A 25,975-nucleotide genomic window follows, 5' to 3' on the forward strand; every position below is an offset into this window, starting at 1 on the left:
AAGAAGCCTAGAATACCTATTCTTTGAGTGAGAAACAATGGCCTCCAAATCTGGGCTCCTGGTACAGTGAGTTATTTGTTATATCCATCTATGTTCTGGCCGTTTTCTGATATGAATGCTTTCAAATGATTCTGGATCTCTTCTCATTACTGGAATGTAGGCCCCTGAAGGTGGGGATACAGACTGTAATGGTACTTTTTAATAATTAACTACCATCGATTTGTTAGCCAAAGGTCATCCCTTCCTACATTTGAGAATCTCAAACTCCTGGCACCTGAGAAGAGAAGTAAAAAATCGTTCACAAATTATTGATACACTATAAGACCCTGCACGTCTCACCCTGTACATGGAGGCCATGCAAGATCTGAGCTCAATGCTAGATGCTCCCACTTTAAGGGTAAGGTCCTCAGCACCTCTCCAGGTTGCCATGCCATCCATGCCTGCAGGGTTTCTGGTCTTGGAGTTTGGAGGGGTTATTTACCATGGAGGATGCGTGATAAGGGGGTACCATGGGGGAAAGAAACAGTTAATTGAATGATCGGATCTGTGTTTTCTTTCCCTGACATTTTGTTGGGTAAATATTTTTCACTTTTGTCTCCTTAAACATGCTCAGGAAGAGGTTTTATTCCCTAGAGAATACATTGATTACCAGGTGAAGTTGGTTCTACAGCCGGAGAAAGCTGCAGAAATTTAATTTGCTGGTGAGCAGTACCTGACTTCCTATCTGCAGGCTCCTTTCCTTTGATGTGTAGTGCAAGGACATGGAATGGACCTCATTAGACTCAGAACTGGGGAATGCAGCTTGCACAATGAGGTTGAAATACTGGTTCCAAAACCACCAAAACTTTGTCTACCCCAGCACTTGCTGGTGTTTGCTGCGGAAACCTTCCTTAGGCTCTAAGCCCATAGACAAGCCTGGTAAAGAACGACATCACGAATGACTTGCACTGGCTCATTCCGACCTGTCCCGGGGAAGGGCTGCTGCACCTATTGAGATGAGTTCCAAAAGAAGACTTCTACTTTTTCCTTTTTTTTTTTAATTGAAAAATATCAGTTAGCATACACAATAAGTCTTCAGGACAACTCGATACATGAATATCATAGTCTTTGCATACACTCACCCCCTTCCTAGTTCCTTATCCCCCCTCTTCCTTGCCACTGGGGCCTCTCCTCCCCTTAATTAGTTCTCTTTTACTTTTATAAGTCCAGCTAGCTCTTTGTGGAAGTAATTAACTGTCTACCATTCTGTGTCTTGCTTGTATCTAAGATAAATCTCCAGTGCTGGTATTTTAAAATCAGTACAATAGAGTTCACCCCTGAACCCCAGAGTGAAGTGCTTTAATGTCACCAAGCCTTGTCCAAAGCACCGAGAAACAAATGTGACTGGCATTTGAATTGCATCGTTATCAGGATCTTGTCCTTTTATTTCTGGAGCTTCTTTTGTGTGGCTTGTGTTTCAAGTTGCCTGTTACATTCAGTTAATTTTTAAATGCCTTGTTGAGCTTGTGAAACGACTGCCCCTCACAGAGGGCTTTTGTGTACAGTTATTAAGTTCTCCATTAATCAGCTCTTTATTACCCCAAGGAGCAGAGAATTAGGGAATAAGCCAAAATATATTTTGTATGTGCAAAATGATCCCGCAGAATAAATCTATGCTCTACAATGCATTTACAGAGCTCTCTTCTGGAGTTGGAGTGATACCCGTTTCATCATTATGAATGGATGCTGGATTTCTGTATCTGCTGAGATGATGATATGGTTTTCCTTCCATTTATGTAATTGTGGAGAATTAAGTTGATTGATTTTAAAGTGTTAACCCCATTTCTTTTATTCATAGAACAAATACAACATGATTGTGATGCATTACTCAGCTCCCATATTGCTTCATTCCTTGTCAGTGTCTGCTGTTAGGTGATGCTCTGAACAAATAAATAAAGTTCCTCCATTTTTATTCTCTGAAGAAGTGATTAAAATAAGACTAGTGTTTTAATGTTGGTTGTCTGGTAGAAAGATGAAATTAACACATACTACTTTCCCTGGTATCCATATGATGTGTGTTAGAGACCAGGGAGTGGAGGCATGCGGAAACCATCAATAGTTCCCAATTCTGTCTTTTGCTTTCACACACATAAGACCTACTATAAAGCTTAATTTGTAAATTAGGCACAGTAGGAGATGAACAAGAATAATCAATAGAACAATCATAGTATACTGTGATAATAGTCACATGAACATAGTCTTCCTGTCAAAGTATTATAGTGTATTAACATTTCAGTTGATAGAAATTATCTTCTGGAACTTTGGGGGGTTATCTGCATTTGTGGTGTCATTAATCCTCTTGCTTGGGGACATTTTTCAAGTATGGTGAGAGATCCATGAGCATAAGCACCGAAACACCCCAGCAATCCATCTGATGGCTAGTAGGTGACTGCTGAGGCAGTGGCATATACAGTGTAGATATGTTGTTCAAGGGATGGGTGGGCTTGGGTAGGAGAGCAAGGGATTACATCATGATGCTCAGAATGGTGCTCAGTTTAAAACCTAGGAATTGTTTGTTGCTGGAACTTTTTTTTTTCTGATGATTTGAACCATGATTGAGTGAAACCACAGACAGTAAAAGTGTAGGTAAGGGATTGCGGGGAGCAGGTATTGAAATAATTTGATTACTTTATTCCATCAGATTACTCAGATTCCTGGTGTTTTGCTAGGTTTGTTTTGTGAATTCTTTGTTTTAGGTTTAAAATTTAAAGCACTGCTATAAAATTATCTGAATACCTTGTTTTTTCATCTCCATAAGATTCCGGGGCTGATGAGATGACTCAGCAGGTTGAGGTATTCTCTGTGCAAGCCTGGAGTCTTGAGGTTGATCACTGAAGCATGCATAAGGTGGGAGGAGAGAACCAGATCCACAGACTGGTCCTTCACCGCCACACATGCTTCTCCTTCACATGCGTGTACAATCTCCCTCTGTCATGCATGTACAGATTCTCCCATCCTCCACTCACATGCAAACATACATACACATTAAAACGTTAAAGATGTTTCTTGTACTTTTGGTTTTTTTGTTCAATCTAATTAGCAACTTATTAAGTGTTATTAGTTTTTCTAAAGAACATTTGTTTTCTAGTTGTTTAAATCTTTGCATTTATCTTTTCTCATTTCTTTAGGTTTCTATTTCTGCTTTATATTTTATATATAACTTATTGGGTATATATATAACTTATTGGGTCCAGTTTACAAATGCACAATTAATTGATTTTAATTTACTTTTCTAACATATATATCTAAGGCTTTAAAGTTTCTTATAATTACAGTTGAATTACATATAATGACTTTTATAGTCCCTATTTTTATTGTAATGCAAATAGGTGACTTTCTAGTTTTCATTAAATTTTCTTTTCTATCCATTGAGTTTTAGGAATATCTTTCTTGAGGTTGGAGATGTGGCTCAGCAGTTATGAGCACATCTCCTCTTGCGGAAGACCTGAGCTTGGTTAAACTCATACTGGGTGGTGGATAAACATCTGTAACTACAGTACCAGGGCATTTGACACCCTCTTCTGGTTTTCATTGGCATGGTACTTATAAGTACATATCTATGTACTTATAAGCACGTATCACATGCACACATAATTCACCATAAACATTTTAAAAATGTAAAACTAAAGTGCGTATTATTTAGACCAAAAGCCTATGATGAAAACTTGTCCTTTAAGCCCATAATGGCCACACCAGCTTCTTTTTGCCTTTCGTATCTTTTTTTTCCTTTCTGTTTCTTTTCTTTTCTTTTCTTTTCTTTTCTTTTCTTTTCTTTTCTTTTCTTTTCTTTTCTTTTCTTTTCTTTTCTTTTCTTTTCTTCCCTTCTCTTCCCTTCTCTTCCCTTCTCTTCTTCCCTTCTCTTTCCCTTCTCTTTCCCTTCTCTTTCCCTTCTCTCTTTCCCTTCTCTCTTTCCCTTCTCTCTTTCCCTTCTCTCTTTCCCTTCTCTCTTTCCCTTCTCTCTTTCCCTTCTCTCTTTCCCTTCTCTCTTTCCCTTCTCTCTTTCCCTTCTCTCTTTCCCTTCTCTCTTTCCCTTCTCTCTTTCCCTTCTCTCTTTCCCTTCTCTCTTTCCCTTCTCTCTTTCCCTTCTCTCTTTCCCTTCTCTCTTTCCCCTCTCTCTTTCCCTTCTCTCTTTCCCTTCTCTCTTTCCCTTCTCTCTTTCCCTTCTCTCTTTCCCTTCTCCTTCCCTTCTCCTTCCCTTCTCCTTCCCTTCCCTTCTTCCCTTCCCTTCTTCCCTTCCCTTCCCTTCCCTTCCCTTCCCTTCCCTTCCCTTCCCTTCCCTTCCCTTCCCTTCCCTTCCCTTCCCTTCTTCCCTTCCCTTCTTCTTCTTCTTTCTTTCTTTCTTTCTTTCTTTCTTTCTTTCTTTCTTTCTTTCTTTCTTTCTTTCTTTCTTTCTTTCTTTCTTTCGCCAGTGCTTGGGATAAAGAATGATACTACACTTTTTATTAGCCCGAGGAAAAGACTATACAAGAGGTCAATATGGTAAATTTAAAAAAGTAATTCTAAAGTCCTTTGAATTAAACACTAAAGAACTACCTTCAAATTATCCCTTAGTAGCTTTATAGTATAATATGCATTTTTAATTTGCTAAATCAGTAACAATAATAGTTTTCTTTAAAATACATTTATTAGTCATTGCATGCACAAGGCAGGGTTGTGTAGGAGGTTCTGAAGTGAGGAAAAAGAAAGGGGAGATGGTGTAATTATATTACAGCCTCAAAAATAACAGAAATACATTTTTAATGAATAAGTACATTAATTGACAAAATAAAATAACGGAAACTTTTAGCATTTCTATTACAAAACACATGGCCAGAAGTAAATAAAGAGGGTTTGTTTATTTTGTCTTACATTTCATCATGGTGGTAGAGTCTCTATTGCAGGAATATGGGGCATGTGGTCACATCACACTACACCACACCACACCACATCACATCACATCACATCACATCACATCACATCACATCACATCACATCATCACATCACATCACATCCATAGTCAGAAGCAGAAGAGATGAACACTGGTGTGAACTTTCGTTTTCCTTTTGTGTTCAGCATGAGACTGATGTTGACCCTTGGGAGGATGCTACCTGTATTTAGGCTTCCTACTTCAGGTGAGCCGTTCTAAAAACTCCTTGAAAATTCTTCCAGAGGTTTGACTTTTAAACCCTTCTAAGTGTACAACAAAGATCACAGCAAATGAGAATTTTGGAGAGGGGATTTTTTTTAAACAGTTGAAAAAGAAGCTACATTTTACTACTCTAGGGTACCAAAATATCCCTTAAGGGTGTAGGTAGTATGGTCAATCTGGTCTTTCTCTTCCTTTCTTCCTCTCACCCTCCCATCCTTTCTTCCCTTTTCTCTCTCCCTTCATCTTTCCTTCCCTTCTCCCCTTCCCTCTTTCCTTTTCTCCCTCCCTCCCTCCCTCCCTCCCTTTCATTTACTTCCTTCCTCCTTTCTCTCTCTCTCTCTCTCTCTCTCTCTCTCTCTCTCTCTCTCTCTCTCTCTCTTTCTGGACACAGCTTCATTCTGTAGCCTAGACTGCCCTCCTTGGTTGTATTCTTCTAGGTTGAGCTTGCAGCAATCCTCCTATCTCAGCCTCTCCAGCTCTGGGATTGCTAACATGTGCATAATCCCTTGCCATCTGCCCCCTTCTAATTATCCCAATGGTCCTAGGAAGGAAGCATGGAGTACACTGTCCAGGAAAAGAAGGCTTCTCTGGGAGTAGCAGTATAAATGCCCTTGGACAGCTATGAGTAGGACGAACAAATAAAGTCTGTATATCAGAACCCAAAGCATTGAAAAGATCTGGAATGCTCAGGCAACATGATTTTTTCCAAGGAAAAAACATGAACTGTTTAGTGATTTCATCATTTCAGCCTCCCCACCTGGTTGGTTTTTGAGGAACAATTGCCTCATATTTGATTTCATTCTTATTTTTTTTTTAATGAATAGGATCACTTGACAGTAAGTTTGATTACTTTAAAGCTAACTTGACGAAAGAAAAAGAGGTACTCCCAGCCACACTCAGAGCATACTGAAACAGAATAAAGGAGCCCACATTCACATTTAATTTTTACCATTACAGAGTCTCCATTTAAGGTCCAATGTGGCTGAACAGAGAGGATATGAAGAAGAGTGGCCCAGATTTCCAGGAAATAAGGAGAATGAAAGCCCTTCGAGTAATGTGGTGTCTTTGAGTTGAATCAAATCATAGTGGAGAGGTGAGAGCGGGGCAAGAGCCCAGAGAATAGTTTAATGGTTTGGGTTTATTTAAAAAACAAAAACAAAACACAACTCATGCAAGAATATGCTGTATGCTGGGAATAACACCAGCCCCTTTGCCTTCACTTTTCCATCAGTCCCCTTTGTTCCTGTCGACATTTTCCTTTCTACTTTTATGTCATACATGCATACATGCATACATGCATGCATACATACATACATACATACATACATAAATACAATAATTTTATGTGTCTATATAAAAACCTAGGAACCACAAATGAGAGAAAACATCTGATATTTGTCTCTTTGAAACTGATTTAATTCATTTAGTATGATCATCTCTGATTGCATAAGTTTTCCGCAAGTGACAGCTTAATTTTTCTTTATGACTGGAAATGTTTTACACACAAACTCAAAAAGAATATTATCTTTGTGTATGTTCTTGGTTATTGAATTGTTACATTGGTTCCTTGAATTAGCTATTGTGAATGCCACTATAATTCATGTGATATTATGTCTGTGATCTAACATGGAGTCCCTCAAGTCAATAGCCCAGACTTATATAATTGAATTGTACAATAAATGTATGTTCTGTTTTTCTTTTCTTTTCTTTTCTTTTCTTTCTTTTCTTTTCTTTTCTTTTCTTTTCTTTTCTTTTCTTTTCTTTTCTTTTCTTTTCTTTCCTTCTCTTTTCTTCTCTTCTCTTCTCTTCTCTTCTCTTCTCTTCTCTTCTCTTCTCTTCTCTTCTCTTCTATTCGAGAGAACTCCCTTCTGAATTTCATGGCATCTGGATTAGTTTACATCCCTACTGGTGATGTATGAAGGTTCCATCTTATTCATTGACATCCTTGCCAACATTTGTGTTGTTTATAATTTTTTTATCTTTTAATGTTATTATCTATTAATTTTATTTGTTTATATTATTATATGTCTTCAGTTCTAGGCCCTTCCTGACATTTATCTGATTTGGAAGCAAGGACTTTCATGCCTCATATTGTACTTTATGGTATTTGCAGGTCTGGAAGATGAATGGTGACTCAGCTGAGAAGGTACTGGTGATCTCTTTATCATGAAAATGATGTGGAAAGAGCTTTAGGGGTTCCAACTTTTTATATTGACTGTGAAGGACAGTTTGTGCTTGGTTTTCTGCAGCATAGAGAGCTCGGGACATAGCAGGTGCAAGGAGGTTCCAGGACTGAAAGCTTTGGTGCTTCTCATGGCTGGGATATCTCAGTGCCTTGGGTAAAGAAGATGAAGGACCCTCCCTCGCTCATGCTTTAGGAGCAGGAGCAAACTGTGTAAAAGTCTGCAAAGTTTCTGAAAGAGAAGGATCTCTGAAAGCATCTTGTTTCACAGAAGCTTCTTCTGTTCCTGGAAAGGGCTCTGGGGAATCCAGGGATCAGTGGTCCTGATGATCCCTGGGAGAAGGATGCTCTGTTCTGGGTTGAGTGTTCTGAGAGACCCTTCTGCAAAGCCGAAGTGCTGCAGAAGCCATTCTTTCATGAGAGATGCAGCACACAGTTCAGCCAAGATTTGGTCTGCAAAAAGCCTCCAAGGGAAAATGGACTCTTTGAATATTTGCTTTCACAGCTAATCATTTTTTTATGTTTTAAAATTCTTTGACAGTTTCATATATGTATAATACATTTTGATAATTTTTATTATGCACTACCCTCTCTTATATATTCCTCCCTATGCTGCTTAAACCCCTTATCCTCTCAGCAAGTTCCCCTCTTGGTTTGATGTCTTTTGTGTGTATTTGAGCCACTGAGTTTAATTATGGATACACACATGAACATAAAGTATGGGCAAGTGGCTATGTGGCTATTCCACCGAAGAAAATTCTTCTTCTTCCCCAATACCTACTAATCTTTTAAAGAGTGTAACTTCCTGAACCTGTCTATCAAACATGGTGAAATGTTGTAAATTTCTTCTGTAGATAACCACAGCTATAGTGAGTTTATGAATGCAATAGACTAGGCACACCCTGAAGACTGTGTTTTGAAAGAATTCCCTCCCATTTTCTGGCTCTTACATTCTTCCTACGCCTTCTTCTGTGATGTTTCCTAAGCCTTGATGAGTGGTGTGTGGTCAGGGAAGTGATGTAGATGTTCAGTTTAGGACTGAGATCTCAACAGTCACTTATTCTCAGGATTTTGACTATCTGTAAGTCTCTATATTAACTGCCACCCATGGTATAAAGCTTTTATTATGAAGGTTGAGAACTGAAATAATCAGTCTAAATATAACTATTCAGAGGATAGTTTGACAACATATTACTCTAGGCAAACAACGGTGGTAGGTTTTCACATAAAGCTGTGGTCTCCATAACTCTTTCCATGGGTGTTTTGTTTCCCCTTCTAAGAAGGATTGAAGTGTCTGCACTTTGGTCTTCCTTCATCTTGAGTTTCATGTGTTTTGTGAATTGTATCTTGGGTTTTCCAACTTCTGGGATAATATCCACGTATCAGTGAGTGCATAACATGTGTGTTCTTTTGTGATTGGGTTATGTCACTCAGAATGATATCCTCCAGATCCATCTATTTGTCTAAGAATTTCATAAATTTATTGTTTTTAATAGCTGCATAGAACTCCATTGTGTAAATGTACCTCATTTTTTGTATCCATTGCTCTGTTGAAGGACATCTGGGTTCTTTCCAGCTTCTGGCTATTATAAATAAGACTGCTATGAACATACTGGTGCATGTGTCCTTATTACAAGTTGGAGCATCTTCTGGGTATATTCCCAGGAGTCGTATTGCTGGATCTTCTGGTAGAACTATGTCAAATTTTCTGAGGAACTGCAAAACTGATTTCCAGAGTTGTTGAACTAGCTTACAATCCCACCAGCAATGGAGGAGTGTTCCTCTTTCTCCATATACTCGCCAGCATCTGCTATTACCTGAGTTTTTGATCTTAGTCATTCTGACTGGTATGAGGTGGAATCTCAGGGTTGGTTTGATTTGCATTTCCCTGATGACTAAGGATGGTGAACATTCTTTTAGGTGCTTCTCAGCCATTCATTATCCCTCAGTTTAGAATTCTTCATTTAGCTCTGTACCCTGGGAATTCATCCCATAAACAACCACGCAAAGCAGACACTATTGTGGATGCCAACAAGAGCTTGCTGACAGGAGCCTGATATAGCTATCTCCTGAGAGGCTCTGCTAGTGCCTGACAAATACAGAAGTGGATGCTCACAGCCATCCATTGGATGGAGCACAGGGTCCTAATGAAGGAGCTAGAGAAAGTACTCAAGGAGATGAAGAGGTTTGAAGCCCCATAGGAGGAACAATAGTATGAACTAACCAGTACACCCAGAGCTCCCTGGGGGTACTAAACCACCAACCAAAGAAAACACATGGTGGGACTCATGGCTCTAGCTGCATATGTAGTAGAGGATGGTCTAGTCCGTTATCAATGGGAGGAGATATCCTTGGTTCTAGGAAGGTTCTATGCCTCAGTATAGGGGAATGCCAGGGCCAGGAAGCAGGAGTGGGTGGGTTTGTGAGTGGGGGAGAGGGGAGGGGATAGAGGACTTTTGGAGGGGAAACTAGGAAAGGGGATAACATTAGAAATGTAAATAAAGAAAATATCTAATAAAAAAATAAAGCTGTGGTTTCTTTATCTGTCTTAGTCAGCGTTCTATTGATGTGAAAAAACATCACGACCATGGCAACTCTTACCAAGGAAAGCATTTCATTGGGGATCACTTACCATTTCAGAGGCTTAGTCTAGTGTCTTCATGGTGGTGAGCATGGTGGCATTCAGGCATATTTGGTGGGGGATCAGTAGCTGAAAGTTCTGTATCCTGACCTACAGGCAGCACAAGAGAAAGTGGCACTGGACTTGGCTTGAGATTCTGAAACCTCAAAGCCTTATCCTCCAGTAAGACACCACCAAGGTCACACCTACGTTAGCAAAGCCACACTTTCTAATCTGATTCAAATAGTACTTATTAAGCATTCACATCTACAAACCTATGGGGGCTGTTCCCACTTCAACCACCACACTCGTCATCAGCTCTATTTACAGAAATTCCCTTTTGTGGAACAGGCTTCAAATTTAATTAGAATGGTTGGTTTTGGTTTATTGTCCAACAATAATCAATCCACTGTTATACCAGTGGACAAGACCAGCCCACCAAGTCATCATTTTTGCTTACGGAGTCCATAGCTAGGTAGGACCACTGATAAGTTCTCTCTCCGAACTGCAGGTGTAGTACCTTCCAACACTATAAACAGCATATGTCAGGGAGAAAACTTCCAGCTCAGCTTCAGTTTTATTTCACAATATTCTGCAACCAAGTATTTAGCAATAAATAGAATCTTACCATGTAGTCCTGGTGTGTAGCAAAAAGAAATCACAACAGCCTGTGTTGTTTTGGGGGCCCAGAAACTTGTAGGAAGGTGTTGCCCACTTAACCCTGGGATTTTCATTTAATAGCCTATGGCTTCTAGGGGTAGCATTATCCACTATGCAGAATCTCTACATCCATTGTTCAACATTATATTTTAATTCACAAAATAGTAGGTTGCGTGTGTGTGTGTGTGTGTGTGTGTGTGTATCTTAGTTTCAGTTAATGTTTCCTCCCACTTTCTCCTATCTACTCTTCCCTGAATCCAAGCCCTGCTTAAATCTTCCCACCACAATACTCCCTCCATTCTCTTTCACATCGCTTGTGTTCTACCACACCTGCCCCTCCTCTCTCTCTCTCTTAATGGCACTCTACTATCTGCCTGGCTTCTGCACATCGTATGAGGCTCTGCATATTCTAAATTAGCAGTGAATATGGAAGAACTTAGCACATCATGGGCAGTGCATTTACTGTGCAGATGGTCCTTGAGTGTATATCAAAAAAGGCTGAGCAAGCCAACAGGAGCCAAAAAGCAGCACTCCTGCATGGCTTCTGCTTCAGTTCCTGCCTCTAGGTTCCTACCTTCAGCTCCTGCCTTGAGTTCTTGCTCTGACTTCCTGGGAGTAAGATATGGGCTGGTAAGCTGAAATAAACTTTTTTTTTTCTTCTTTGCTCTTTGTCATGATGTTTTATCATAGCAATAGAAATGTAAATAAGATAGACAGTGTTTGATTATTCATTTACTGTCACATAGATCACTCAGACTCTACGCATTCTAGATTGCTTGTTATCACCTCATTAATAATGCTTTAGACCCTCATGACTTGAATACATTCTCAGTACTTCCATTAGATCATTTACCTCTTATATTGTCTTCTTGGAATAGACCTTAAAGCTTTGGCATTTCTTCCAACTCACATGAGACATGAGAGTACCAGATGTTTTTGAACATTCTCCATTAATTTTAGTGAAGTGTGTGTGTGTGTGTGTGTGTGTGTAATGGAAAACCGCTGAATACAAAGGTGCCTCAATAGTCCCAGAATACTCAATTCCAAATACACTTTTTTCTTTCCCTCCTCTTTCTACTCTGAACCATATGTGGTGACGAGAGCTGGCTTTCTGGAATAACTGTCATTTAATGGATAGTATCTTGACATTGAATTATTGGAGGAAGTGATCAATGTTTTCTACCTCTCTGGTGAGAGGAAACTAGAGTTGGTAACAGTTGACAATCAGACCTAGGAGCTAGAGCATTTTACAGGAGTAAGAGGACTCACTGCTCTCCCTTATCCATATCCAACAGGAAATCCTGATTATCTGTCTCATTCTGGGCTTAGAGAGGTCCCTGTCATTAGGTCCCAGAGAGCTTACCTGTTAGGTCATTTTGCAGAAGGGCTCTGCATGCCATTCATAGCACATGAAACATAAAAGTATGTTGTGATTTTTCTGCCCATGGCTTGGCATGGACTTCAATGTGAGCCCATTTTAATTTCTTTGGCTTCTCCACTAGTCACTAGTGTGGCACTGCTTAAACCATTCTAGTTGTGACCAGCTCCACAGTGATCATTTGGGGATGTTTGTCTTAGAATGCACAGATGATTCTGATTTGTGACCCTTTCAGCTTGTCTCTATAGCAGAGAAACTTCAGGAGTACAGTTCACAGTGAATGCATGAGCAGCTGACTGTATTGAGTCAAAACGAAGATGCTGCAGTCAGGGTAAGAGAGATAGTGCAGCAATGTGCCTACAATGTAAGCATGAGGAGGACCTGAGATAGGTACACAAATCATATGGAAAAAAAACTATGAGTAGTGGTATATGCCTATAATCCCAGTTCTGAGGAGGCAAAGACAGATAGATAGACTTGAGGCTTTCTGGCCAATCAGCTTAGCTTACCTGGGAGCTAGTTAGTATGCACGGAGTTGGGATTCTCTTCATATCTCCTCTCATATATCGCTGTCATCCAGGTGACATCCTGAGAACAGATATGGGTGAGGATTACCTGACACACTGAACATTTTTTTTTTATGAATTAGAGCTCACTACCTAGTAAACTGTTCAAATTATTGCTACATAGGATGAAGATGAAGCTATGGAGTGCATTCAGTCATCCTAACCATGGAGTAGGAAGTTCCTTTATGTCAGGCAGAGGAATTATGGTCAAAATAGAGGATTTGCATTTTTCCTGCTCACCAAAATTTGTAGTGTGAGCACTCCTCCGTACAAGATGAATGAAGACTTCCAACTTCTCTCTTTCTCCTTTTCCTGGAAAAAAAAAGAATCAGGTTTTGACATCTGGCAGCATGCCACATGGGATGTGCCACTCATCTTGTTTCTGTCAATGACAATCTGCCCAGAGTTCCACTGCGGCCATTGGGAGTCGTCTCTACCCCATCCATCTTCCTGTTTCTGAAAGGATCTTACTCTTCCAAGGCTGTGTGAAAGGCTTAGATATATTTCAGAAATAGCTGTGATGGTTACTGAGGAGGGAAGGATACATAGGTAGAACAGAGGTGATTTTTGAGGACAGGGGAAATCATTTTGTATGATGCTGTGACATATGCAGATTATAAAATTCTCAAAGCACATGAACAACGTAAAGCAGGGTACTGATGTACAGACTGGTCGATGATGGTATTCATGTGTCAGTACTGGTTCACAGATTGTAAAGTGTGTCAAACTAACGGCTGTGGTCCTAATGTGAGGATGCATGTGCCGAGAGGGATAAAATATGTGGTACCTTTGGACTTTCTTCTCAACTTTGATATTAAACTACAAGAACTCTAAATAAAAAGGTTTATTAAATTCAAATAAATAATTCAAAGAAAATTAAGATATTCATACTACTTTGCTGTCTTTTAAAGCAAATTTGTGAAGATGAAAGAATAACCAAGTTTCTAAAATATATGAAAAATGTTCAGCATGGCTAATAGGGACATATATGCCCAAACTGTATTGAAATGCTTTTCTGAAAGTATAGAATTATTCAACCACACTGAGAACATGGAAATGTGACCTCTTACTAGTATTTATCTTTGTGTTCTATATGCTGTAAACTTTGATAAATTTATATTATGCATCCATATTGTTCCATGGTGGTACAACTGTGAACGAAAGGCTAAAAATGTTATAAATTTATACAAAATAAAATTTTAATTTAAAACATTATCTATCTATCTATCTATCTATCTATCTATCTATCTATCTATCTATCATCTATCTATCTATCTATCTATCTATCTATCTATCTATCTATCTATCTAACAATCTGTCTGTCTGTCTTCTATTGTTTTCTATCTTGTGTGTGGGATCAAGCCCAGAGCCCTATGCATGATAATTACATGATATGTTGCTAAGGAAATATGCCCACTGATCCTGAGCTATCTGGGTTATCATAAATTTTGGAAATAGAGAATGATTAATGTCTATCTGCACTACAGAATATCACACAGCAATATAAAAGCAATGCATTTTATCTATTTTTGTCAATCTTAAGTGACAACTGTAAAATGTTTTAAGTGAGGAAGATACATATTGAAAAGTAATACATGTTGGAAAAGAGAATCTTAGCCATTTCATGGGAAAAAAGGTAACAGCATACAGAACAAACTGTTACCTCTGATTACCCTGGGGATGAAGGAAAGGGGGACATGGTTGGCTTTTTCTTTATTTGCTAGCAATGGTTTTGTTTTTTATTGTTACAATAAGTAGGTTCTGATTTTGTGGTTTGAAAGGAAAATTCAATAAATTTTAGCAGAGATAAAACAAAACAACAAAAGAAACGCTGCATGATATGGCCTCAGGGTCAAACATCTCTAGACAATGAGACCTCTTATGCTGCCAAGAGTGACTACCTCTTAGCACAGCTTTTGTGCATCACTACACCAAGCAATCTGTTTGTTTTCCCATGCTTTGGGGATTGCTATAAAAATGAGCTTTCTTCTGCCGGAGCTTGGTACATGGCTTGCTTCAGGATACGGTGCCTGTTAGTCAAGACCTAGGAACTGGGTAAAAGAAAAGATCTCTGATACTACATCATCTCCATCCTGCTTCTAAGTGGCTTTGTACTCAACCATAGAACTGTACAGGATAATGAATCAAGCTTCACAAAAGGAATTAAGGAGATGACAACTTTTTTCCTATTAAAAATATGCATTTGATATGAACTAACCAGTACCCCCTGAGCTCATATCTCTCGCTGCATATGTAGCAGAAGATGGCCTAGTCGGGCATCATTGGGAAGAGAGGCCCCTTGGTCTTGCAAACTTTATATGCCCCAGTACAGGGGAACACCAGGACCAAGAAGTGGGAGTGGGTGGGTAGGGAAGTGGGCGGGGGAGGGTATGGGGGACTTTTGGGATAGCATTTGAAATGTAAATGAAGAAAATACCTAATAAAAATATTAAAAATATGCATTTGAGCAAATAGCAAAACTTGAACATAATATATTAATACTCTCAAAACTTAGAGGAACTTGCTCTTCTGTTAGTCTGGCTCTTACACTCTTTCTGCCTTTTTTCTGTGGGGTTCCTTGAGCTTTGTGGGGAGGGATTTGATGGAGACATTCAATTTAGAGCTGCCTGTTCCAAGGTCTGCCTGTTTGCATAATGTCTGGCTATAGGTCTCTGAATCTGTTCCTGTGTGCTGCAAGAGGAAGCTTCCCTGATGACAGGCACATAAGGCATTGATCTATGAGATAGCACAGTATCATTAGGGATTATTTTATCACTTCTTCTTTTGGGGATCAGTATTATTTGGTTTTACCCCAGGTTTCTGGGCTAACTAGACACTGGTTCTCTGCCACGCACTCAGTGTGATGGGTATGGGTTTCATCTTGGTGAGTGAGCCTGAAGTCATATCAGACAGGAGTAGCCATTTGAGGTCATCGTGACTCATATTTTTAAAAGCAACTTTAACTTTTTAGTTAAAATACAATTGCATCAGTCATTCCTTTCCATGTCTACCCTTTGACTTCTCCCATGTCCCCTCTCTAACCTCTACCATGCCACTCAGCACTTCTTGAGCCTAATGGTCTCTTTTTATTTTGTTATAATTTTAACATACTTAAATGCAAAAACATATAAATATAATCTATTGAATCTGTTTAATGTTTATGTGGATATGATTTTAGGGCTGACAGTTTTGTATGGGATGAATATTTAGGGGCGAGGGGCGACTCATCCTTGGGAAAAAGTGATGTTTCCTTTCTCAGACCATCCCTGAAAAGGTTGGCTAGAACTGGGAGAATCATTTTACAAAGTGGTTCATTCATATGTTGGTGAGTTTGAGCTGTCCATTGGAAAGAAACCTTTTAATAGTGTTGCTTAGTGTGGTTGCGGCATGGCTGTGGCTTGCTAAGAGGTAGAGAGGTAAGAAAAGGCAAGCAGAATGTCAAACATTTTTCATGAACCCAGCTTGCAAGTTACATGCCCTCACTTTTTAATTATTGGTTTTTATTGATTTACTTTTAAACTTTCTTATAAACATACAAATTAAAAAAACCCACACACCAAGATTGGACAAATTCAAAGGCTACACAACTCAATGAATTTCTGTACAGTTACAGTACTTTTCTAGTCATGGTATCTCCTCTGCCAATTGAATATGAGTAACCAATTTCTAAAACATTTACTTTAGTGTGTGTGTGTGTGTGTGTGTGTGTGTGTGTGTGTGTGTGAGAGAGAGAGAGAGAGAGAGAGAGAGAGAGAGAGAGAGAGAGAGAGAGAGAGAGAGAGAGTGTATTTTCTCATGCTATAGCATTTGCGTGTCATGGCACACATGTGATATGTGTCATGGCACACGTGTGATGGTCACAGGGCACCTTGCAGAATTTATTCTCTCCTTCCTCCATGTGACTCAGGATATTATTCTTGGCTGTAAGTGTTTTTACAAATATTATCATCTTACTGACCCATATGCCATCACTTTTATAGACTATATTCCATGCAAATCAAGTCACTAAATCCAGGCCATATTAAAAAAAAAGACAGATAATTCCAGTTTTTGGAGGTGTGAACATCAGAGATTTGGGTATAAAGTTAGAACCACCACAGAGTACTTACTGCATCTCCGTTGCTTTCTGGCTGTCAGGAACTTTTGGAAATTTCAAGTTTGCCGATTTTTTTTGCCCCTACAGATTTGCACTTTTTTTTTCTTCACAGATTTTCTTTAACTTCTCAAGATTTTGGTGATCCAAGTTCTTCATTCTGTTTTGCAGCCATTGTATTTCTCTTTTTTGCCAGATTTTTACATACAATGTTAAGGATAATATTTTTACCCCCTAAATTAAATACACGAGTATAGATATCTCCAAGTTCATTGGACCTAATTTTGCCTGGATCTAAATCCATAGATCTGTTACCTTGATATACTTATTCCTTGGTACCATAAATACCAACAGTTTAGATACATAGATCCCTTTTATTTCTCATATAAACCATGTACATCTTCCTGTATATTGAATTCATCTCATGAGAGTATTTATCATACTTGTTAAAATATAAATGACCTGTAAATAACACTTATCCTGTGTTGTTTAAGGAGTAATGTCAAAAATACTTGTGCACATTTACCACACCCACACCATCATATGTGTTAAAATACTAACGTACAACATTCAAGAATATAGAGCTCAAAGCATACTTGGGACAGGTTAAGCTTCTGTGAAGTAGGAAGAAGACATCAAGGCCCACCTATCTTGCTTTCTGTGGTGCACAAACTTTCTGGAGTTGTGCTCCACTATCTTCTCTGTGGGGTTGGTTGAAATTAGAAATGCAGAATTCTTGAATGCAGAATACTATTTTACTATCAGTAGCTGTCATATCTGAAATACTTACTCTATAATGTACATGGTTTCAAAGTTTTATGTACATTCACCCGAAGTTCATATTACCAAGTCAACTCTTTGGCTCTGAACCCCATTCACGATGTAACTTGACCTCCAACCTTCTGAACTCACAATTTCTTTTTCTTTGGGGTTAAGCATGGTTCAATTCTGGCATGAACTCTCTTATCTTTGAATTCTTATGAGCATCCTTTTTGTCTTTTCTCACATAGAGCTGACTGACACTCTCACAAGGCATTGTTTCTTCCACAGCATTTTCAAATTCCATTCTCTTACCCGCTTCTTTTGGGCATTAATTTAAAAGAATACAAACAAAAAGCTCTCCACATTATTCTAACACGCAGGCTTGCTTGATAACAGTTTTCCAGATCCTACACGACTCTGTTCTTCCAGATGATTTAATTCAGTTTACACTGATTTTCTGCTGTTTCTCTAACCTACATAGCATTGTTCTGCCTCAGATTTTTGAAATAATTCTTCTGCCATAGGACTCTTTGCCTAGAAAGTTCTGGAATATTCTCTTCCTAGAATGTTCCATAGCTGCTCCTTTTGTTCTTTCATCTTTCTGCTTCAAAGTCATCCTGAGTTATCCTGTGAAAATTGGGAACTCCTTTTAGTGCTTTTTATTTTTACCACCTTTTATAATATGAAATATTATAAACCTATGTGTTAAATATTTATTATCTGTCTCTGAATACTCTAGTAATAGTAGTGTCAGTCTAATTTGTTCATTGCCTGAACACCAATATACACAGTAAATTTACTTAATAACTGATCAATAAATGCCCAATAAATATTTTTAAAAGGCTGAGCAGCAGAAGCTTTTCTGTATTATATTGTTAGTGATTTCATGTGTTTGGAAGAGGTCTTAATCTATAGGATAATGCAATGGTAATCCTAATCAAATACTGGGGTGGTAATTAGTCTGGAAGATTGACTTTTAGGTGCATTGAAGACCATAGTCTTACCTAAAAATAGTCTTACTCGGATGATGGGAAGAGAAGACAACAGAAAAAGTGAGCCATTGCTATTTTAATCTATAGTGATTTATTTTTTAGCAGACAGAAGGAGACCACCAAGATAACCAACTTAACTCAACACCAAGGCCCATAATAACCGAGTATGTGATCAGATAGTGACCAGTGCTTGCTGTTGTAGCATACAGAGACATTAACTACTCAGGTGAGCTGGTCTGGAAAGAGTGGTCATGGATGCAGAGGATGTTGCTCAGTCTATCATAATAACTTTTTGTAACTCTAGTTGGGGTTTAATCAATGAGCTGTTGGCTGAGAAAAATCATATTATAAATATCCTTTTAGAAGATTTAAACATGAACAAAGAAATTATATACAAATTATAGATCACTTTTTTGAAGCTATAGATGAATCAGAACTTTTCTTTTTCCCCTATTTGGTACAATGGAAAACCATTACAAAAAAGTAAAGATAAGTCTTTAGTAGGTGTTATTCAAAGTTTTCCAAATGAGTCTGATATTTTGGGTTATAAATATATGAGCCCTTTAAAACATTGATTCTTCATATATAATAACACAGTTTGAATTGATTTGCGCATCTCCAGGGGCAGCAGACATTGTATTTCTCTAAGTCAAATTAACTTATTTAATCAATTTTTCCCTCATCAAAGGGTTAGATATCTTTGGACTATTCTGGGGTCTTGGGCTTATGAACCACATAAAAATATGGCAGGTAAGTTTTGGACTGTGATGAATCTGTTCCATACCTAGGTCTTGGGTATCACCTAAAGTTGTTCCACTTCTGTGCCTGTTGAGTTTTGGAGACCTTTGTTGAGTAATGCTTGGAGGAATTTTAGATTCTGACCAGTCAAGAGCACAAAATGTTCAGAAAACATGGCACTTGAATACATAGAAGTTCTATTTCTGTTTCTTGAGGAGGTTCAAGAAGATCATGAAGTCTTTTTCTTTTTTCTTTTTCTTTTTATATTATGTGTTGTTATAGTTTGTATATGGTCTGCCCAGAGCAAGGCACTATTAGAAGGTGTGGTGTCATTGGAGTAGGCATGTCACTTTGGTGTGTGCTTTAAGACCTTCATCCTAGCTGCCTGGAAGCCACTATTCTGCTATCAGCCTTCAGATGAAGATATAGAGCTCTGCTTGCATCATGCTTTTCCTCCTCCTACCTTGATGAATATGATGATGATGATGATGATGATGGACTGAACCTCTGAACCTGTAAGCCAGCCCCAATTAAATGTCCTTATAAGAGTTGCCTTGGTCATGGTGTCTGTTCACAACAGTAAAACCCTAACTAAGACAGAAGTTGGTACCAGGGACTGGATTATTGCTGTGATAGACCTGACCATGCTTTTGTTTAGAATAATGTGGATTTGGGAACTTTGGATTTGGAAAGCAATGGAATGCTTTAAATGGGACTTAATGGGCTATCCTAGTAGGAATATAGAAGACTGTTACTGAGAGTAATTTGAATTGTGGAAACTTGACACTAGAGTTTTCAGAGAAGAATTTTAATATGTGGCCAAGAGACTGTTTTTGTGATATTTTGGTGAAGAATGTGGCTGGTTTTTTTGCCCTTCTGGTAAAAATATACCCAAAGCTAACATAAAGAGATTTATATTAGTTGTTTTAACAAAGGAAGTCTCAGAAATGACCACCATAGAGTTTGTTCTCTGGTTAAGTCTCTCGAAGAACATTTGGAAATGAAAAATATAAAATATATGGCCTAAATATTAAAGGAAGTAGAATGGAACTGAATTCTATGTTCTAGGATATAGCAGATTAAGGGACTAGGACTTGGGGCAAGATCCTACCCAGCTAAATTTAGATCCAGGCAAGGAGGTACACACTTTTAATCCCTAGAGATAAAGCCAAACAGATCTCTAAATTCAAGGTCAGCCTGGGACCGAGCAAGTTCTAGATGAAAAAAACTTAAGTCCAGGTGTGGTGGCACACACCTTTAGTCCAAGAATTGATAAAGTTTAACAGTGGGGGCCAATGTTCCAGCCCTAGCAAGCAGCAGAACTCAGCAGTTTCATCCATTTGGCTCTGGCTTTAGAGTCAAGAATGAAAGGGACTACTGGGAACAATTGATGTTGGTTGGCTGGAGCTAAGAAATTAGTGGTGATTAAGAAGAGACTAGCATCACTGAGGTGAAATCTCATGGAAGTGTTTTCTAAAACCACAAATAAGCTGTGTTCTAGAGATAGCCAAGATTGTACCTTGTGCTACAGCTGTACTTGGTAATGTGTAAGAGTCAGCCAGGTGATACTCATTTTGAATACATAAAGGCATCATGAAGAACAGCTGAGGCTTGGCATTGTGAGAAGCTATGGAAGGCCACTGGTGAAAGTGCAGCCTCAGTTGCAGCTGACAGCCCAGGACTAAAGGGGTCATGCAAAGGAGTTGAGGCTTGGCACCATGAAGAGAGCCTATGAGAATCTATTGATGAAACCTAGTTTCTGTGGAAGAACAGTGTATTGGAGATGACAGTACCATGTGATGCTCACTCACCAAGAACAGCAGCAGCAGTGAACTGGATCAACCTGAGCTTAGAATGCTACAGAGGACAGAGCTAGAGAAGTGACACTAGCCCTCTGGAGGAGCCCAGAAAATCATGTGTGGATCAGACATTGAAACAAGAAGCGGTAACACTGAAGTTGCCTTGGAGGTCCCAAGAACTTTGAGATACCAGAACCATAGGATATCTCCTGAGGAAAGCTACTAACAGGAAGTAGAACTAGCTCAGGAGAAAGAACTTTGTTGCAGTCAACAAAGATGGAAAAAAAGTTGGAGATCTGAAGACTGTGTTGACAATAGACATAGAGATGCAGAATTTGGAGCTTGTCCAGCTGGTTTCCTGTCTTGCTTTGGAGATTACAGTTAAGTGGTTGGATGAATCTCAGAAGAGAGTTTGAACTTTGGACTTTTAACATTGTTGAGACTGCTATAGACTATGGGGACTTTTGAAGTTGGATTAAATGTATTTTGCATTATGCTATGTTTTGGTATGGCCCCCATAGACTCATATGAGCACCAGGAATTGGAATGTTATGGTTTATATATGTTCGGCCCAGAGAGTACCACTATTAGAAGATGTGAGCCTGTTGGAATAGGTGTGACCTTGTTTGAATAGGTATGTCACTTGGGGTGTGGGCTCTAAGACCTTCATCCTAGCTGCCTGGAAGCCTGTATTCTGCTAGAAGCCTTTAGATCTTCATCTAAACTTCATGTAGAACTCTAAGCTCTGCCTGCATCATGCCTGCCCTGCTCCTACCTTGATGATGATGATGAACTGAACCTCTACATCTGTAAGCCGGCCCCAAATAAATGTTGTCCTTATAAGAGTTGCCTTGGTCATGGTGTCCGTTCATAGCAGTAAAACCCTAACTAAAACATATGTTCTTCCTGAGCATTCTTTTATTAAATACCTATTAATCACCCTGAGATGTTACCATTAAATAACAATCATGCATACACTATTCATTTTATCTATAAGCTATACATACAGAAAACTGAATTTTTATTGAAATGACAATGGACCCAACTAAATGTCTATTAATTTAGCCTGAAATTGGTGTGAGTTTTTTTTTTTTTTTCAGTGAAAGAATTAGATAGAAAAAGCTTATGTTCTCATGTATGTTTTTTCCAACTACAAATAAAGGATGCTCTCACAGACTTTAATCCCAGCACAGTCTACACTGGTCCTGTTTTTAAAGATTTCATTCTACATAGGTACTCAGAAAATAATTGTTTTAGTTATTTTTATTTATGAAGTACTGTGAGTATGCAACATTATGGTGAGGGTCACTAACTACTTGCTCTGTTCTCTCCTGATGTTTGTTTGTTTGTTTTGTTTTGGTTGCAGGATTAAAGAGCCTAGAGCTGTGTCACCATTTGTCCCTTGAAGCCAATGTTGCCAACCTTTTCACTGTTAGCATTCATAAGTTGGCAGGCAGCATTTGGAGAAGTCACTTTTGACCTCTCTGGTTTAGTTGATGATATTCCTGAGTAAGAGCTCATTTGAGTAAGTTATTATTCCTTAATAACTAGGCAGTGGAGGCACATGGGGGATGATGTTGATGTTGACAGTGGAGGAGGAAAGAAGATTTTGTGTATCTTTCCTCATGAGGCCATGACAGGGGGGAAAAGAGGAAATTATTGGTAAATTTTTATCAAATTAATAAAGATAGTATTCTGAAAAATATTAATTACTTTTCAACAGCTGTGTTAGAAACAGCTCAACCAATTCTGATATAAAAACCATGAGTTTCTTGAGGCCAAAGCCTGCCCCTGGTTTCTGCATCCTTAGTCAGTGTTTTTCTGTTGAACTTCAGTACATGCTAAGTGAACACTAAAACACTCATTAATTCTATGTGGACAGTAGTACTCCAACTAGCATTAAGTTCTTTTTCTCTGATAATTTTTGTTCTTCATAATAATTTATAGTTTGAAATATTATTAGTTTCTTATAACTGCTATAAATAAATGACCACAAACTGATGATTTTGAATAGCAGAAGAGGTTCCTTCTACTCTTCTAGAGGCCAGAATTCCAAAAATCTATGTGGTTACAGGAATGCCTCTGCTGTCAGCTGCTAGAATAAAAAAAAATGCCTTTACAAAATAAGGCCAAGTTAATGGGTTCTGTGAGAATGTACTATTGGGTGTTTAGACGTCATTTTGGCTACTTAATTTGAAGATTGTCTACATTTTTCTGAGTTTGGTGCACAAATCTCTGTGTTCTAACTGCCTGTATCTGAGCAGACATTTTTGGGAGGCAATAATCCATCATAATATAAGTTAGGGGACCTGGGCTGTGGTTTTAATTTTTCAGTTTTCACTATCAGAAAATGTGATCTTGGATAAATTTAATCACATTGAGTCTTATTTTTCATGTTGGTTGCAAATATAGAAACCAATTAGGCTTAGCTCAAGGAAAAGGGGAAAAATCATTGTAAGTTATAGCATCTTCCCACAAAGCTCAAGGACAAGGATGCAGGCCAATCCAGGAAGAAATTACATCATGGAGTTGAGAAGTTTTAAGACTCTCAATATTTGTAGATTTTATTCCCCCCGAAATCTAGGTAATTCTCTCCCCATTCCTTCCCATCCAGATTGATATTTTTTTCTGACAAAACCTCTGAAACTTAGTGTTAATGTTTTGTCTATGTGGATAGCATCTTTGCATTTTCAACTACCATTTCTGGTCTCTCCTATCTCACTTTCTGCTCTATATTTTAACTCTGCCAAGATCTTTATTTCTGTCCCCACTTTTGTGCTTCTCAGCGGAGAAACCAGAGAAATCCCACTGAGATTGGATCCATTTTCCATAGTTAACCAGCTTTGACCAGAGAAGCTGCAATATACAAAAAGGAACTTTGAGACACAAGCAAGGTATCCTGAAGTAAAGGGAGTGAACACAAAGTTGGAGTTTGTCAGATTCATTAAAAACATGTTCTATCATTCTCTTCTGGAGAATGGGGTTGATAGCTCCTCATTTACTTACTTCACAATGGTTTTTCATTCCTTTTATTTCCTATTTTTTGATGACCATACCAGACACTGTACCTAAGAATGTATTTCAAATTGTGTATTATTATGCACTTGAAAGCACTATTTTAAAGTTTACAGTACAAAATTTAAGTTTTAAGCAAGTAACAGTCTTCATCATGATGGAAGAAAGAGGGTAATTCATCCAGTTGTGAAGTGGATAATGATTTTTTTTAAGGGAGCAGTGATGTGGCTCCTAAAGTTTGCTTTTTAAAAACTTATCTACAGCAACAGGGAATCATAATTTCTGAAATAAGCATGCAGTAATGTGCATAAGGAAGCAATCAGAACAGCAAGCTGAGAGTGGCTTCAGGGTTTATATTGACAATAAGAAAGCATTGACTGAGTTTTTGGACATAGAAAACACTAGATTTAAATGTGATTATTTCTCAGTTATTCATTATACAGATTGTTACTTTAAAATGTGTTATGAAAATCAGGATAAATGTTTAGCTGTAATAACTATTAGTTTAATAAGAAAAATTAAGGAGTTAGTCAAATTCTTAAGAAGTTATGATTCTTGGAGTGGGGAAGACAAAAAGGAGAGAGAGAGGGATATACAACTTATGCATGTTTTCCTAGGAAAGTCATTAGAATTGTCACTGTTCCTTCTCATATTTCCAAGCTAGAGAAACAGTAGTGCCACTTCTTTTGAATTCAGAGTTCCTTCTACCATAAAAAGTCTCCTAGACCAAGAAGGCCACTAATGGAAGGAAAAAATCCTGAAGTGATCTCCTTGGCTCAGTGCATTCTGGGTAACAGGGAAATATAAATTCTTGTGTTTATGATCACCTTTCTGGCCTTTCTTTTACTATTTAACAAATGAATACTCTGATTGGACAAATTCTTAGAGTCTATGTGGTGCAAATATAGAAGAGTTTGCCATAACTCTTCAAATCAATGCCTCATTGGATTGTTGAGAGGACAACTTAATCAACTCATGTAAGTCACGCCTGGTCATAGAATTCAGACACTGTTCTGTATTTGGAGACAATAGTATGTCGTTTCTCAGAATGTCATCTGTGTAGAAAATTCCCCATTAAGGATCTAACTCAAGAGATAGCTAGCTGAAAATTGGAGGTTCTGGATATCTTTTTTATTATTACTACTAGCACCAAACTCATAAGCAGGTGCTCACTAAATGATGGATTAAGGAACAGTCTACTGAACATGGCCTTTGGCAACATGGCACTAAGATTCATCTGTCTTATTTTATGAAGCATCAGCAATTTCTGATTCATACTTTGAAAATGGCAGTGTTCCCTGGAGGCACAAATGCATAATTTTTCTCATGGCAGTTGAGAACACCACTACGTTGTGTGTCTTCAGTTAAAAATTGAAAGATTAGTGTTGGCCATGAGAACAGACTCCTCTTCCAAAGAGAGGGTCTCAGGCAATTAAGGGTGAAAAGCAACTCTCAGACTAAGGAAAGAGATGGAAAGAATCTCTTCTATAAAATAATCTGATGCCTTGCATTTTCTGTCATTTAGGACACTGGGTCATTATTCTCTTTTAATTATTTGTTTTGTTTTTGAGATTGTAACAAGAGTATATTTTTTTCCGTTCTCCTCTCCAAATCCCACCATACATCTATCCTTGCTTTCCTTAAAAGTCCACGGCAGCTTTATTTTTCATGAATTGCTGTTCCATGCATATATGTACATGTATATGGATATGTGTTCTTACTATAGCCTGCTATGTGTATATAATGTTATTTGTATGTATGTTTTCAGGGTATGATCATTTGGTACTGGATAACCAATGGGTGTACTCTTTCATGGGAAAGACTATTTTCCCTATTCTCAGAATTCCTTGTTTGCCTGTAGCTAAATGTATGGGAGTGAGTCTCAGTTTTTTTTTTTTTCTAGAAACTTTGGGATGTCTATTGTTGCTGTCCATTGTTCCTAAACAGAGTAAAGTAAGCCAATCTTGGTGCTGTAGTGCAGTCACTGTGGTAATGGTGAGAG

General features: G+C 38.3%; 1 long non-coding RNA gene across 1 annotated transcript; it reads left to right on the forward strand.

Moving 5' to 3' along the window:
* The first annotated feature begins 233 nt into the window (after positions 1-233).
* LOC110303828 (uncharacterized) lies at positions 234-9,548 on the forward strand. Its single transcript, XR_002378961.3, has 3 exons — positions 234-397; positions 6,126-6,261; positions 7,282-9,548. It is a non-coding gene; the product is annotated as an uncharacterized LOC110303828 (long non-coding RNA).
* The last annotated feature ends 16,427 nt before the right edge of the window (positions 9,549-25,975 follow it).

This window comes from Mus caroli, unplaced genomic scaffold (genome assembly GCF_978045245.1).
Source record: "Mus caroli unplaced genomic scaffold, Mus_caroli_1 scaffold_1, whole genome shotgun sequence".
In the NCBI taxonomy this organism is placed as follows: domain Eukaryota; kingdom Metazoa; phylum Chordata; class Mammalia; order Rodentia; family Muridae; genus Mus; species Mus caroli.